Raw genomic sequence first — 17,462 nt, 5'->3', positions numbered from 1 at the left:
ATCCTTTCGGAAGGAGTATCGCAAAATCCGAGGCGTCTATGGGATGCATTCGCGGACCATCTTTGCGAAGATTTTCGTCACAATCATCGAGCGAGGTATACGGCCGAAGACTCTGACGAAAAACCGTATCTTGCGAGATATAGAGCAGCTGCGAACATTGCATAGAAGACTACTTGCGCGGTACGACTCCGCCAAAACATTTGTCCAGCTTCAAAGACCTGCCTCAGCTTGCTGACTTTGCGCACGTGCGGGAACACCTTATGGCTGAGGTGAACGTAAACGTTCTTCTTAATGCAGAACGCTCCTACAGTATTAGCGCTCTGGACGAGACACTCCTGACAGTGGGACTTCTGAATTCAGAACAACGTGCTGTTTATGAAATCATCACTACAGCAGTCGATCGTGCACCTACGAATGTTTCTACTTGCAGATTTTTCTTTCTGGATGGGCCTGGCGGAACTGGAAAGTCCTTCTGGAAAAGATATTGGCATACACACGTTGACAGTCAAAAATTGCACTTGCTGCTGCGTCAAGTGGCATTGCAGCATTGTTGTTGAGCGTAATTGCCGTTAGTGCTGGACGAGAACTCGCAATGTGCCATACCTGGACAATCGCATCTTGCAGATCTAATCCGGTAAGCTTGGCTCATTGTTTGGGACGAAGCCTCCATGAGCAGTCGTTACGCTTTCGGTCGATCGGGCACTGCAAGATATTATCGGCATTAGTCAACCGTTCGGGGGCAAAGTCATGTTGCTTTGCAGTGATTTTCGGTAAATACTACCGATTGTGCCGAAAGGCACATATGCCACTGTGGCTAGTGTTGTGTAGTGAGCAGGTGAGCTACCTGACCCACTATGCTCACCTAACTGAGCAGAGAGCTATCTCCCGGATACAAAAACGGAGGTGGCTCACCTACTGAGCTAGCTCACCTATTGAGCTTACTCATCTACTGAGTTTGCCTACCTATTGAGCTTGCTCAATTATTGAGGTGGCTCAGCATACTCAGTTGATCTGGTAGCTCAGTAAACACAGTACGTTTTATCTCCTTGAACTGACAGCTAAGTAACTTTAGTTTTGGTCCTAAAGCTGATAGGTTAGAAGGTTAAACTAGTTCATTTAATGCGGTTGGTAAATGTTAAACTTTATTTGAGATCGACCTATGCCAACGTACAACAGGGAGCTGAAAATCGGACGAAGAGTACATAAAACAGAATACCGTTAGTTATTGACTAAATTAGTGGAATTGATGCCACAGCAGTTTCAGTCTGTATTGGTTCCCAAAGAAAGCCTCCAGCACAACTTAGTTTGGTGAGCCATCTCAGTAATTGAGCAAGATCAGTAGGTGAGCTCACCAGCTCAATAGGTGGGTAAGCTCAGTAGTGAGCAAGCTCAGTTGGTGAGCATGCTCAGTAGGTGGGTAAGCTCAGTAGGTGGGTAAGCATAGTAGGTGAGCAAGCTGAGCTAGGTGGCTCACTCTGCTCATCTGATTGAACGAGCAGGCTCTGCTCTGCTCACTGAAAAGAGCTACTTGACACAACACTAACTGTGGCAGCACTGCCGAGTACTACGCTTATGAACGAACATGCGCGTTCAAACAGCACCCAACGCATATCACGCCACGGAATTGCGAGATTTTAGTGAGTTTCTCCTACGTATCGGCGAAGGACGACATCCAACATTTCCGGAGTTAGGCACAGGATTTGCAAAAATTCCTCGAGATATGGTGTTACCTCGCTCAGCCAACCCAGATACGGACGTTTTAGCCCTGATTGGAAGAATTTACCCCAACATCGAAAGGTACTATAAGATGAATGTTGATGTAACCTCTATCAATAACGGTATTCTGGAGAGAGTACCGGAAACAGAGGAAGAATACCTGTCGGTGGACACATTAGTGAATCCGGAAGAACACGAGCACCTACAGAGGCCAGCTGAATTGGACGGAACATTCGTGCATATTTTTTATAGTCTTTGCTAATCTTTGCTCCTTTCTGGCATCATAAACTTACACGCTAAAAGAATTTGGGTCAAGTACGAACGAGATCGTACTTGCGACGCTTGTTAGTTTAGGATGAAGCGAAACACGCGAGAATAGAAGAAAACGGCGATTACCGCTGTTGCGCGCCCATGAGCCCACCCAAGAAAGGCAAAGAACAGATTTACATGTAAACTTTCGGTAACGACCGCGATCGTGGTCCTAAATAAACATAAAAAGGAAAGGACACGACGCGTCGGTACCGAGAGTCTAAGGCAATGCGTGGGATGAATAAACATTACGCAACGACCGACGCATGTGTGCATGCGTTGCGTAATCGTAGCGCAAGGAACGCACCCCGTTAGGACCCGCGCAACGACGCGAACGCAACGAAAGCGAGGATAAGATAAGACCGTAAAATTCAGGACTCGCGAGATAACAAACTAAGCTCAAAATTCTCGCATGTTAGAACGAGATCCTCCATCTCGCTAACGATCATTAGAGGATAAGAAGCGTTTTAGTATATAAGCGCTTGAAACTTTTAATAAACCAGTTATTTTTCAACCGACACTTGAGGACGAAGGAATTTTATTTCGACGTCCCAATAATCCGAAACTAGGCTTCTTACTCCCAACCTCCTTACGCTTGATCACTTCTCCGTTAGCGGCATGTCGCGCTGCGGACCGGTATCTTCGTAAGTTTCCCAAAGACTTAGAAAATTTTCGAAGGCTTCTCTCCGACGTCGGCCAGTCACGGCTCGGACGGAACTTCAAAATTTGACAAGTCCCCTTTCCCAATCGAACTTAGAAAAAACTCGAAGGCTTCTCTCCGACGTCGGCCAGTCACGGCTCGGACGGAACTTCGAAACTTCGACAAGTTCGATCCCTTCCATCGTCCAGAAGGTTAAGGAAAATCCGTTGGAATTCCTCTCCGTCAGCGGCGTGTCGCGCTGCGGACCGGGTTCCCGATTTGCCTTAACTTGAAGGTTTCGTCATCACGCGTGGTTTTCTCCGGCGTCGGCCAGTCACGGCCCGGACGGAACCCGTTGATTCCGAAACCGTCGGACTACCAAGTGTCCTGTTGGGGAATACTCGCGTGACAGACGACGACGCACTCGGTCGGGTTCACTTTCGCGCCCGGTCGGATAACCGCCTCGTTACACTGGATGTGCGACGGGCATTACGACCACGTCCGATCAGTTCCACCGAATAGTTCTGTGGTCTATTCTGTATCGATTTATTTATACGGTTTCTTAAGCTGCAGATAAATGACAGCAACTTTCATGCAAGAGAAACTTTCAGTCGTCGTCATTTCAGTGGACTGAAAGTTTCCGAACGCATCACGCGTTTACACGACTCACAACAAATTAACTCTAACTGTCAACCGGCAGTCATGAGTCGGTAAACAAACTATGTAGAATTGAAAATGAGCTGTATTATTTCATCTTTAAAATTAATATATATACTCATTTAGCGTTGTGAATCATGCAAGTGAACTTAAATCGCATAAAACGACTTTGATTATTTCGTTTAACGATCATTTTAAATGGTTTTATACTGCTGACGCCTTCGAAATCTGTCAGTTGCACGAGCTGTCAAGAAACTTTCATTGCTGTGAAAGAAATTTACAGCCCGGCTACGCTAAGTTAAATTTTAGTTGCGCAACTCAAATTGTTTGTTTATTTCGCGTTTAGACGTGCTAAGTTGGGTTTCACATGAGTGAAATGAGTGTTTGACAGTTGCTGTTAAGTGAAAGTTGCAATCATTTAAAACGCCTTTTAAGCTGCAGATAAATGACAGCAACTTTCATGCAAGAGAAACTTTCAGTCGTCGTCATTTCTGTGGACTGAAAGTTTCCGAACGCATCACGCGTTTACACGACTCACAACAAATTAACGCTAACTGTCAACCGGCAATGATGAGTCGTTAAAAAACTATGTAGAATTGTAAATGAGCTGTATTATTTCATCTCTAAAATTAATAATAATACTCATTTAGCATAGTGAATCATGCAAGTGAACTTAAATCGCATAAAACAACTTTGATTATTTCGTTTAACGATCATTTTAAATGGTTGTATACTGTTGACGCCTTCTAAATCTGTCAGTTGCACGAGCTGTCAAAAAACTTTCATTGCTGTGAAAGAAATTTACAGCCCGGCTACGTTAAGTGAAATTTTAGTTGCGCAACTCAAATTGTTTGTTTATTTCGCGTTTAGACGTGCTAAGTTGGATTTCACATGAGTGAAATGAGTGTTTGACAGTTGCTGTTAAGTGAAAGTTGCAATCATTTAAAACGCCTTTTAGGTCTAGTTTACAGGTGGTTGAATAAGTGTTGGTAATGAGGCGTTCTATAAATGCTGATTGGATAGATTGATGTTTTTCAAGAATAATTAGGTTGTTGAGTTCGATTGCGCAAAGCTTTTTTGCGCGCATCGTTCCCTATCTGTTTCATAACATCCGGCCCACTGTGGGTCATGCTTACTTGGCCCGAACGCTCGCGCACAATCGAGTCGCAACCTGTTTACCAGTTGCGCTGTTTCGATGCGTTGATCGGAATTTGCTTATGCTGCGTCTTTATGATTTCGGTCAAATCAATTATGAATAGATTGGCATCGATCAATAAAAGTGTGTCTGGTTAAGATTGTGCATAGCGTATGCTACAATGCTTATGCTATACAGCCTTAAAATGATGACAATGTCACAAGAAGAATCGGAAAGATTCAAACCGGACATACGTAACGTCAATTCAACCATACTCGAACCAACTTGACCCATATATTCAGAGGCAATTTTTTGCAGATTTTGGCCAATGAATTAAATCGAAACAGCGCAACTCGCAAGCGCATCGCGACGCGTAAAGGCACAGCCACGCGAAAACAATAACAAACAGCGTGACCGCGAACGCTTCAAGCGGAAGAACTTTCAATAACATAAACACAAAGCGGAAGAACCGCCAAGCGAAATCGAGCGCATAACGATGCGACAAGAAAGATACATTCTTCAGACAAGATAGGAAAACCATTTAATAAACATTCAGAGAGAAGGAACACAACGTAGAAAAAATGAGAGCCCATAAATGATACAACAGATCGGGCCACGAACGCGACAGAGTAATCTTCCATGGTGTTACTGATGGATGTCGGCGACTCAATTACGTGCCTCACACGTGATATACGCAGAAAATGCAAAAAAACATTCTACTCAAGTCCTAAAGCATTTTGGAAATACTTCAACAACAAACGCAAACAGCCTGCAATACCGACAACAATGACTCTTAATGATACCCAAGGGTCCACACCAAATGACATACGTCTACATATTTTCAAATTTTTGAGCAAAATGTTTTCACCTAGCTGTGTGGCTTGCACAAACGTAGATGAATGCCTCTCACCATTGCCACAAGATGTCATAGATTTCTCATTTGGGAATGTAAGTGTTACACCTGAATCAGTGCTGGTCTCCATAAAAAAATAAAGCCCTCAAATAGTTCTGGACCGGATGGAATTCCGTCGTCTGTGCTTATAAAGTGTGCACAAGCCATTTGTGTTCCTCTCTGTAACTTGCTTCAAACCTCAATACGCTTTCGCAAATTCCTCGATGCATGGAAATACTCAGAATTGCATGGAAAAATTAGATAGATGCAGTTTACACAGACTTTAAAGCAGCTTTTGACACAATTAATCATGACTTGCTGTTAGGTTCCACTTAGAGTCCCCCGTTAAAGACAATCTGTCTTTAGCAGTGCCTGAAAGCTCTCTAGACCTCGCTAGTTCGCTCAACATTCGAATTCAATTCTGTCACTCCCATACGGACGCCATAATCCGCAGTTTGTATAAACAGGCCTAGAGTCAATTCAGCGTAGGTTCACTAAATTAGCTCTTTATTACGCACTGTGGTTCAGGCCTACTAATCAGATATGCCATCGTGATCGTTGCTCACTATTAGGTTTGTAACCCCTATCCTACAGGCGAAATGTTGCCCAAGCTACGTTCATAGCTAAATATTAAATAATTAAATTGACGAAGATTCACAGACGCCATCAGAGTCCCACATACAAGTACGGCATATGCAATTGCCCAATTATCGCTATGTGTAAAATGTTTAATATATTCAGCGCTTACCATGAGTTATAATTACATGAGTTATAGTTACAAGATAGCACTACAACGTCTAGCACTAATTAAAAATGTTCAGTTTGTGATATTGTTTTAAATGAAGATTGTAAACTTAGATTTAATTTTAAGACTAATTTTAAGTTCAAACAGACAAAATTGTCCATTGTCTGTGGAAGGCCAATGAATATCGTAAATTCCTACATTAAGTTAGTATAGTTATTTTTAAGGATTTTATGCTTCGCGAGGTATATCGCCATATTTTGTTATATTTTAGTAGTATAACTATTTTAAATTCCTTAGAATATAAGCATCTCTTGCCGCTTGCAAAGAACATGTTCGGTAAATTCGTGCAAGACTTTGCAAAATATTATGGAGTATCTTTTGTATCGAGCAACGTCCATAATTTGCAACACATTGCTGAAGAAGTGCAGATGTTAGGACCATTCGATTCATTATCTGCCTACGCATAAGAAAACAACATGCGTTTCATAAAGCCCTGCGTAAAATCAGGAAGCAAAATTGAGGAGCCGGTAGCCGGCAGGCTGACAGAGCAGAGTGTTGTGATTAAGGCTAGGTTGCAGAATGTCCCAAAGTATCCGAGGCTTTAGAAAAAGGGACGTTTTAAGGTGGTGGAAAATTATGAACTAGGTCCACAATTCCATAATTGTTGGTTACTAACCAAAACTAAGGAGAAGTTAAAATGCTGCATTTTGAAGAATGTTTTAAAATTACTTTAAGAGGTTCACAAGAGGGCATCATCAACTTATCGTCAGTCAATTTGAATATTTACAAAATCGAGCTAAATGCTCTAAATCAAACGGTTAAAATATTACCGTCCATGATCAAGTGTAAATTGTTATCGGTATTTATACCTAGCAGGGCACTTTCATTCAAGTGTAGTTACGATCACTTCAACCTGACTCGTTTACAGTTCCGCTAATTCATACGTTCCAACTATAAAATATTTGTATGTCATATACGTTCCATCTAACATCTTTACTAACACATAATTATTTCACTATTACTTTTCTAATGTCTATTTTACCTATTACTTACTTGAATTTTAAGGAAATTAGGAATATTGTAATATTCCTGACGCAATAAGCGCCATTCAAGTTCTCAATGTCAATAAATCAGTTTCTCAACGAAAACAATTGATGCTCTTTTTATTGCTAAGTAATTTTGTGAGTGGTTAGTGTTTGTAGCTCTTTGCTTTATTCTAATTACCTACACTACAACAAACATCTTAAAACTACCTATCCAAATTACGCTAATTACAGAAATTTTCAGGTGATATCATAACAGCATTTATTCCAACTGCAGCACGTGATATTCCATCAGCATTAGTTGATTTTATAACGCAATCATGTTTACTATAACTGTGTCAGTTAAAATCAGAATCGTAGCAGCTGATATTATAAATTTGGTATGGCAGGTCGAGCGATTTGGTATTTATTCTTTTTACAAACAACTTAACCTAACCTAATTACCCTTATAACCGAATCGCGATCGATCGATATCGAAATGTAGAAGCAAACGATCGATAAATGTTCAAGCAGTCAACAGTTGTCTCGATTTCGATCGATAATTCCTATCGCATACACCTTTTCTCGATCGAAACGATTTAGACAGGTCGGGACCTATCGAGAGCGGCCGCAAAATCATGGGCAAACATATTTCCTCGTATAAACTGATTCAAGGAAGGCGTATAAAATTAATTTTTGATGTTTTGATTCATTATGCTCAATTATTCGGATTCGAAAAAAAAATTGATACCCCATGCTCTTCAAAATATAATAGGAAAATTGAGCTTGGCACGAAGATGCCTGATATCCCTAAGCCCGATGCGTGAAGCAAGGTGATGCCCGGTGTGTGGGGCACAACAAATTAGTTACTCATGCAAAATGTCCCCGAAGGTGGTTTGGACCGATGCTGGGCACATTTTGGTGCCGAATTTGAACAAACAGAGTCTTGTAGACACTGAAATTTTTCCTACAATTCGTTCCGCTATTTTCTACGATATTTGACAAGATTGATTGAATCGCCTTTAACATCGTTTATAATACACGGCGAATAAATCATATTGAATTTTTTAATCACAAACTACACAAAACACAGCAACGTTGCATACGCTTGCGATACCATAAACGAAAACAACATCGATCTGACAGCTGCTCGACTATACGACCGCCCATAGTTTATCGATCGAAACAGAAACCCCGTTGCCGATAGCTATTTAGAGTAGATTTAGATTTCGATCGACTAATTCTTTTGATCGAAATCGTATCGATCGATTCGTTCGCGATACCAGCCACTGTTCTTACTCTACAACTACGTTATCTTCTACATTGGTTTTTCGCGAATGACTCGCATGTGGTACACTTTTTCTAGCTTGATGCCCTTTTTGCATTATATAATTTTAATTTTAAATAGTTTTTAAAACATACGCTATCCGTATCAGTTATTTTAATTAATAATTTAAGAATATTTGAATATGCCTTAAAGTTATTTTAGAGTTTTCGTTGTCCCTGGAAAGCCCCGTCCAATTACATCCCGACAAAAGAAATTCTATTGAACAAAAGGTCCAATGACTCGTTCACCCACTGCCTCGGGTTTCCGCTAACTGAATGTGCGAGCCAGTGTTCCATTTCTGCTACATTTTCTTGCAAAGATAGAGTCGACTCCAAGGAATTCAGGCCTTCTTTGCTAAAAATAGTAGTAGTAAAAAATAATGGCCGCAAACATTCGTTTACGGGTGCTGCATTAGTTGGATGGGCTTTACCGGCACAGACGGGCCACTTCTTTCTCCCTGAAGCTGCTGCTTCTCCAATGATGTTTGTGAATTCTAAGCTATTCTGATTATATTATGTTTGGCCCGAGTAGAAACCTTGGACTTTTTAGATTTTTTCTTGATGGTGACTTATGGTGACGTGATTCTTCAAAAAGTTCCAGTCAGTTGAGGAGAAGTTGAAGTGGGATATATCACTTGATTGTGACTGACCATTATTATCAGAGAAATGTAAATTTTGCAGAATCTCCTCAAGTCTATAGCTTGTAAAACATTAGAAATTACTGGTCCGCTGATGAAGACATGGGTGTGCCTTTCATTGCCAAGAGTTGGTCAACTATGATAGCTCATTACAAAATTCATCCTTAAAAATGCTTTCATTACATCCAAGCTGACTGTAAATCTTCCATTTTGATGCGCGAATTTGACACTTTCTGGTACTATGATACTAGACACTAACCGATCCGTTTGTGTAACGTACATAAAAATGTCGATTTCTAACGACATGCCATTCCGGTCATGCATTTATACGGCCAAAATCATACTCACTTTCATTGAATATGTGAGGAGTGTATGAGTTATTCCACCATTGTGAATAGTCTCTGAAGCCTCTGTCTGAAGGCCAAACAAGTGGGTGATGAGTTTTGATTTGTATGTTCTTGAACAGAATTTTCAATTTCAACAACATCAAATTCTACAATTTCCACAAAATCACCATTTTCTATATCTTGAGCAATGAAATCATCTTTAATGTGAAATCCTCTGCTCTATTTTTTAGCCATTTCTGTGAAAAAATGATTTAATCACAATAAACACACAAGAGAACCTTACAACATCACTAAGCACTACGTATCACCACACTACAAGTAGACCATAGGGAAAACTATTTTCCTTAAGATGATTTGGAAGTTTTAGATCATATGATATGTGCTTATATGTTGCAGTTTTTCTCCATTAGTACATAACCTTCTAGTTACCAAATCATAAAAAACGAGGCAAAACACAATTATTTTACTTTCTCTAGTCTAAAAATCTTTCGAAATTCCGAAACGCACAAATGGTTTGGTTTTGGCGAAATTAATTGTGACAGTTCTTTTTTCTTTATTAATTCAGAAAAACATTTGCCATCTTTGACATAATGTTTTCGTTGATGTTTCGTTTCAAAAATATCGTTTCGATAACAGTTGGACAAACAGTAACGAGTTTTGTAGATGGGAAAAATATTTCCCTAGGTTAAGGGTTAAGGGTTAAGCTCAGAACTGGGCACTGCTTCTGGTGCATGCATTCACTGATTGAAGTTTGCTTCATTCAAGTTGTGATACGAAGCTTATGATACGAAGTAGCTTTGTGGCTCAGAGACAAGGTTGAAACTATTTTACTGGCCCTGTTTGCTTTTTCAAAAGCCGTCAGAGAGCGTGTGGCATAAAGCAGGATACGCAGATTTGAATCACCTTTCTGCTGCCATTAAAATGCATTCTGCCACCAAAGAAAACATCAACAACAGCTTGGCATGCCGCACATTCGGGAAAACGCGAATTGATGATGCTTTGGATCATTTCCGTATAGTGGCAAGAAACAACCACAATATATTAGTGAAAAAAAATAGAAAGGGAATGAAAACCCTAATCGATATAGTGTGCTACCTCGGTCTAAGCTTCCGAGGTCACGACGAAAGCGCCACCTCAGTAAATAAAGGAGTATGCAGTATTTTCGGGGATGTCAGCTCTAATCCAAAATGAGCTTGTGGAAATAATTGGATCATTCGTGCTGGAGCAAATTTCGCAGGAGGTACAGGAGGCTCCATTCGAAGCAGTTACGATTGATGAAACAACGGATATTTCCAGAACCGCAATTATCTTCGATGCTTCGATATTGTTTGAAGGAAAGTATGTATTTATTTATGTATTATTATTGGTTCGTGCTATCTGGCATAATCTGCCTTCATAACAAAACATAAATATAAATATAGCGTGCTAAAGTAAACCTAGGGATCGTCAAACAAGTTGTCTACTTGGAGCTAAAGGGTTGATTTTGCTTAAAATGAACGGGGCGTCGAAGGTTCCTGATAAGGTCTTGTATAGAAAGATGCACTGTGCCGTCCTGCTTCTGTGTTCTAATGAATCGAGTTCAAAAAGTAAACATCTAGTTCGGTAGTCAGGATATATAATATTAGTAGACCTAGGTAAGAGATAGAATAATGTTTTTGTCAATTTCCGTTGTATGGATTCTAGTCTACCAATCCTGTCTGGTTGCAGCGGCGACCAACCTACACCAGCAAACTCAATGATGGGACGAACCAACGAACAAAACAGAGATTTTAAACAAAAAGGATCGTTAAAATCTTTACATGTTCTTTCTTCGTTATTCGTGTTTGTAGAGCTATGGAAATAGTTAGGTCAAAATGCTTCTGAAGAGATAGCTTGCTATCAAGAAGTACACCAAGATCGCGAGCTTCAGAAGATCGCGCGAGAAAGAGACAATATTGCTAACGTTAACATACATCACTTCCTTCACAAGGTCGTCAGCGAATAGTAGTTTATAAACATCAGATAGGTCAACAATGTCATTAATAAATATAACGAAGAGCAAAGGCTCTAAAACGTTACCTTGCGGGACACCAGAAGCGTTTGAGAATGTTTCTGAGTATGACGCACCTATACTTAACTTAATTGATCTATTTGATAGGAAGCTAGTCAACCAGAGAACGAGATCTCTATTCACACTATACTTTCAAAGTTTAGCCAGTAAAGCTGAATGTAAACGTTATGCTGGATGTAGACGATACATATTAATCTGTTCAGATCTTTGACATCTACAGCTTTTCCTTTGTTCTTTCCGTAATGGCGACCACAGATAAATATGTCACGTTTGGGAGGGCTTCTGTGGTACCGCAGATGTTGCTGTCAATCGCTGCAGTTGCAAATGCCAAATGAAGGTTTATTGTGTTTATGAGTAGTGGTTTGAGTTCGTTGTGCCGTGCGTTGTTCGTTGAGTTCGTTGTGGTATTTAAGTTAAAAAAATTAGTATTAAAATGGCATTCAACACAGTTTTGACTGCTGCAGCTGCAGAACAGTCTATATTAGTGCAGTTACTAATTGAAGAAGAGGAGGAGGAACAGGAGCAGAATGCGGAACGGCGCTGCTAGATGACGGACCTTTTCCTGGAAAGGGATGATGTGTGGAGCCGGCTGTTCGAGGCTGTTCCTGTTGGGCCGAAGGCCCAAACAACCGCTATAATGACGAGGACCCGAAAAGATGCGCGATAAGCGAGGACCCGAAAAGATGCTGTTGAACCGGAAGCAGAAAGAAGGCAATAGAAAAATTAAAGCAAAGCAGGAGTAGAGGATATTGAAGAGCGGAAATTTGAGAGGGAAGAATTGAAATCGAAGTGATCTGAAAGAAGATTGGAGTGACGCATAGACACAAGCAAAGGGTCATTGTTACCGACACCAGTACGACGGGATTCAACAAAAAGAGGAGCACGCGGACGAAGGGATCGAGAAGGCACGTAAAAGTTGACGCAGGCAAGCAGCGCTGGGGCATCAATCTCGCCCAGGATAACTCCAGCAATGAAGGAGGGAAGACCCAGTAGCTGACACCGGGACGTGTACGAAGGCATCTGTAGGACAGAACCCCCGTACAAACGAGCAACAGCAAAACGGGTAAAAGTTCTTTGGATCCTCTCAAACCTGGCACACCAACCAACACCCGCGGGATTCCAAACAACACAAGCATATTCAACAATGGGACGAACGAGGGCACAATACAGGGCTTTTAAACAAAGAGGATCATAGAAGCCATGTGACAAATGTCTGATCAGACCTAAAGTTTTGAAACATTTACTAAGGACAGCTTCATAGTGCAGGTTGAAAGTAACCCTGGAGTCAAGAATGACACCAAGGTCACGAATGGACTCAACACGTTGAAGGCGGCAACCATACACAGAATAAGTCGCACAAAAAGGAGATTGGGAACGGGAGAAAAAAATGGCAGAACATTTCTCGGGACACAGGGATAAAAAGTTAGCGGAACACCACAAGGAAAATTCGTTCAAAAAATCTTGAAGAACCATACAGTCAGAGAGATTGGCAACAGGAAATTGAAGGTCATCTGCATAGAGAAGATGACCATTATGGGAAAGTATAGGACAAACATCATTGATAAACAGAAGAAAAAGGAGAGGACTCAAAACGCTACCCTGGGGAACCCCAGAAGTACAGGCAATAACACTAGAGCCGGAGACACCAAGTTTAACTCTGCAGACCGATCAGACAGATAAGAACAAAGCCAGGCAAGTAGGGAAGAAGATAAACCAAGTTTGTCAAGCTTGGCTAATAACAATGAATGACAAACATGGTCAAACGCTGAACGAAAATCCGTGTAAATAGCATCAACCTGACAACGACGATCTAAATACTTGGACAGGAAAGAGACGAGAAGCACAAGGTTCGTCGTTGTGGATCGTCCAGGCATGAAACCATGCTGATGAATACTGATCCACGAACGAGTATGAAACAAAACACAAGGGTGGACGACGGATTCGAATACTTTCGCACAAGCACAGAGTAAGGAGACGCCACGGTAATTAGATATCACACTGCGATCGCCCTTCTTGAACACAGGAGACAGCCAGCTGGTTTTCCACAAAGCCGGGAAAGTACTGGTAGAGAGCCTGAGTCCAAAAATTGAAGCGAGCAGTGGAGCAAGGATCGATCGACACTTGATAAGGACCGGGGCCGGAATGCCATCGGGCCCTGGAGAGTTCGACGGATTTAGTTTGGCAAGAGCTCCCTCAACAATTTCACTATTCACAACAATAGGAGGAACATGGATAACATTCGACGGGGTAAAAGACAGTCCCTGTACGAGAGGATCGGATATTGGGTCCAAGGACATGGCCGCAAAATGTTCATCGAATAAAGCCGCTATGCCTTGAGGCGAGTTAGCACTGCGGGACCCAAGTGACATTTGGGCAGGGATGGATTGACCACCAGGGCGGGAGTTAACATAGCGCCAGAAAGACCGAGGGTTTGTGTGAAAATGCAACTGCAATCTGGCATTATAGATACGATAACGCGAGCGATTATAGATTCGGAAAGCGGACGAAGCCAGCTTATAGCGGCACTTGTTGAAATGAGAGTCGCAACGCCAGTAAGCACGGCGGCACCTAGCTTTGTCCTTTTTAAGGACCTGTTGTCCTTAGTTGGGCCGAAAATAGCTAAAGAAAATACCACAATGCGCAAAGCAATATCTCCTAAGCAACGGCTCGCCATCGCGCTTCGATTTTTGGCTACAGGCGTCTCATAAGAATCCTTGGCTTTCATATTCAGAGTAAGTTATTCGTAAAAATTATAGACTCTTTATAAATCTTATAATTTATTTTAGGTCTCAAGCAACTCCAATTCCAGTATCGTTCGAGAAGTTTATACTCATATCATCGATGAGTTGAAGGAATTTGTCAAGGTATGGTATTAATTCATCTAGTTTAAAAACACGTTATTCTGCTTCAATGTTTTGAACCATTTATTACTATTAGGCAAGATAAAGGCTATCTGGTTTTTGTTGTTTTTTAAAATTTCATTTATTAATTTATCTGGCCTGCTCCCTGCTAAAATCTGCTCGCTGTATTTCCTGAAACCGCTCGCATCATCTGCTACAACTACAGATAGTCGTGGTCGTGACGTGGTCCAAAGCGCTGCATCTCATAGAATTTTTGGATTTCTTCAATTAAAAATGAAGTAACCCCACGGATCAGTCGGCTGCAGAACTCCGGGTTACTTTGCTCGAAAGGGAGAACTTCAGTCTCCACAAAGTTACCCAGATTTCTGGCTCGCGATAACGGTGCAACTGCGGCTGCTGTGGTAGCAGCGTTTGCAGCGGAAGCCGTCTCCGTTAGGGAGCGGAGCGTGGTTATACAATCGGCAATCTACCGAGAGCGAGTTGTCACCACCTCACGCTTTCTTTTACGGTTCCGCGAGCCAGAAACACGTCCCTCTAACATGCCACTACTTGGTGCCGTTGCAGCAGGATCGGTGGAGGAAGCGATGGGACCATATGTGGCAGCAGTGCCACTGGAACCGGTAGATGTGCACGAATCATTATTGGCTGTAGCGGATGGGGTGCTGATTACAGTCAGATTTGCCTGCAACGATAAAATGAATATAAAATAAGATGATAACTAGATTTTGGAGGCCAGGTACCTGGCCCGTCGGTAACTCCTGGATCCCCTTCCGTCCCATGGAAGGTTTCATGTCGTCCCCGTTACATTTTCTAGTTCTTTCTGTAGAAGGTCTTTTGTGTCAAATGGCGGTTATAATTTAAATACAAATATCACCGATGGCTCATGAAATCACGTTTACCAAACCTTTCGGTTAATTCAGCAGGAGGTTTCTTCATTGCCAAGCCAAGTTACAACACATTGCAACTTAGTTAGCCAAGTTACAACACAGTTACAACGTTTGAAAGTGCCGGGTTTTTAACTCCTGCTACGCATGATAATCCACATGATTGCGATGCGATTTCCACATTGTATCGGTCATTGAATAAAACCCTCTCCGAAAAGGGAGACAAAAATTAAGAGAAGTAAAGAGCACACATTGATGATACTTCCGGTGTACATCCGTATCATTCCATACTATCTTGCAGGATCCTTCTGGATATGTGAAAATTCGTCAATGGCGCAGTATCAGCTCGAAGGCCGGAACATTGCGACGCTTGCTATCTTTGTTTCTCGGAAGGATGTATCTCCCTTGTTCGTTTTGCGGATGCATGTAGATGCGCGTTCCAATTAACTGACCACGTTGCTACCAAATTTCTAATGCGCACGGTTCCCTCTCCCCCTCTTAGGCTGCCTCCTCTAACTTCTCTTTCTTTCTCTCGCACGCCTCCCCCCTCTCACTCTCTCTCACTATCTCACACGCTTCCCAGCCCTTTTCTCACTCTTTCTCTCTCTTTCTTTCTCTCTTTCTCTCTCTCTCTCACTCTCTTTCTCTCTCTCTCTCTCCCTCTCTCTCTCTCTCTCTCGCTCTCTTTCTTTCTCATTCCCGCTCGCCCAGCTCTCTGACTTCCTCTCCCACTTGCTCCTTCTTACTCTGTAATGTCACTATTTCACATTTTTTTTAGCTCTCAAGCCCAAGGTGTATAAATATAGAAGGTGACTTTAATTCGCTTTAGCAGGTGTGCCATATTTGAGTAATGATATGTCATAAGCTCAAACCTTCTCCAATACTCCCTCAAAACTCACAACAATACCAACAGCAGTGTTACGTCAAGTCATGAAATGTCATTTTACTCTGGACGACTTCATCTCTTATAATAATTTTGCTTCCGAGGGTCGACCATGGCCCAACAAACACGCGCGCGAAAAGTTACCCTCATTCGATTGAAGTCTGATTCGATGTCGCTACTAATGCAAAATCAGAAAAATGGGCCTGCTAACCAAAACCGACCCTTCTGCGCGTGACTGTTGGAATTTTGTGCTGTTAGTGTGTGTAAGAGTGAGAGAAAGAAATAGGGAGAGGTAGAACGAGAAAGTGAGAGAGAAAGAGAGAGACATACAATAAGATAGAGGCAGACATAGTGGGAAAAAGAGAGCCAAAAATTGAAAGTATGACAAGGAGAGACATAGGGATAGGGAAAGTCAGAGAGCGAAAAAGAGAGAGAGATAAATAGATAAAGGGAGAGAGATAATGACAGAGACAGACAGTGTGAATGCGATGGGAGGTGTGGCAGGCAAAGTAAGAAAGAGCACGATGGGGAGAAAAGAGATTATTGATGAGGGATGGTGGGAGGAGGGAGATGGGAGATGGTAGATGGGAGATGGGCGGTTGGTGGGCGATTGGTGGTGGTGGTTGGTGGTGGGTGGATGGTCGTCAGTGGTGGTAGATAGGAGGATGGTGGAGAGAGTTAGGAAATGGGTGGTGAGAGTTGGGAAAGTAAGGGTCATAGAGTGGTGAACAAAGAAAGAGAGGGATTGGATGAGAATGAGAGGGATGAGGAGAAAACGAGAAAGATAGAGAGAGTAAGTAAAAGGGGAGCGGGAGGGAGGGGGAACGCGAGCGGCATAGGACGGTATGTCAGAGTTGTGCGAGCAGGTAGCTTTACCTTCCGCGAAACGAACAAGCCAAAAGATATAGCAAGCGGCAGAGTATGCCGGATGTCGAGCCTATACTGCACCTTTCGTGAATCGTCACACACATGGAAGGATTCTGTAGTACGAACGAAAGAAAGAAGAAACCGGAAACGAGAGAGGGTGAGAGTGAGTGGCGAGGGGGAGGGAGGGAGAACGCGAGCGGCATAGGACGGTATGTCCGAGTTGTTCGTTTCGCGGAAGGTAAAACTACTTGCTCGCACAAGCCAAGAGATATAGAAAGCGGCAGCAAGCGGCAGAGTGTGCCGGATGTCGAGCCGATACTGCGCCTTTCGTGAATCGTCACACATGGAAGGATTCTGCAGTACGAATGAAAGAAAGAAGAAACCGGAAACGAGGGGAATAATGAGCCGTAGAATGTGCAGCGAATGGGCACGTATGGTATGGAGAGAGAAGGATGTCACCGGCAACACTGGCTTTTCGGTAAGCTCAGGC

Source organism: Anopheles ziemanni, chromosome 2 (genome assembly GCF_943734765.1).
Source record: "Anopheles ziemanni chromosome 2, idAnoZiCoDA_A2_x.2, whole genome shotgun sequence".
Lineage (NCBI taxonomy): Eukaryota > Metazoa > Arthropoda > Insecta > Diptera > Culicidae > Anopheles > Anopheles ziemanni.
The sequence above is the reverse complement of the archived record's forward strand: the minus strand, read 5'-3'. Positions refer to the sequence as shown.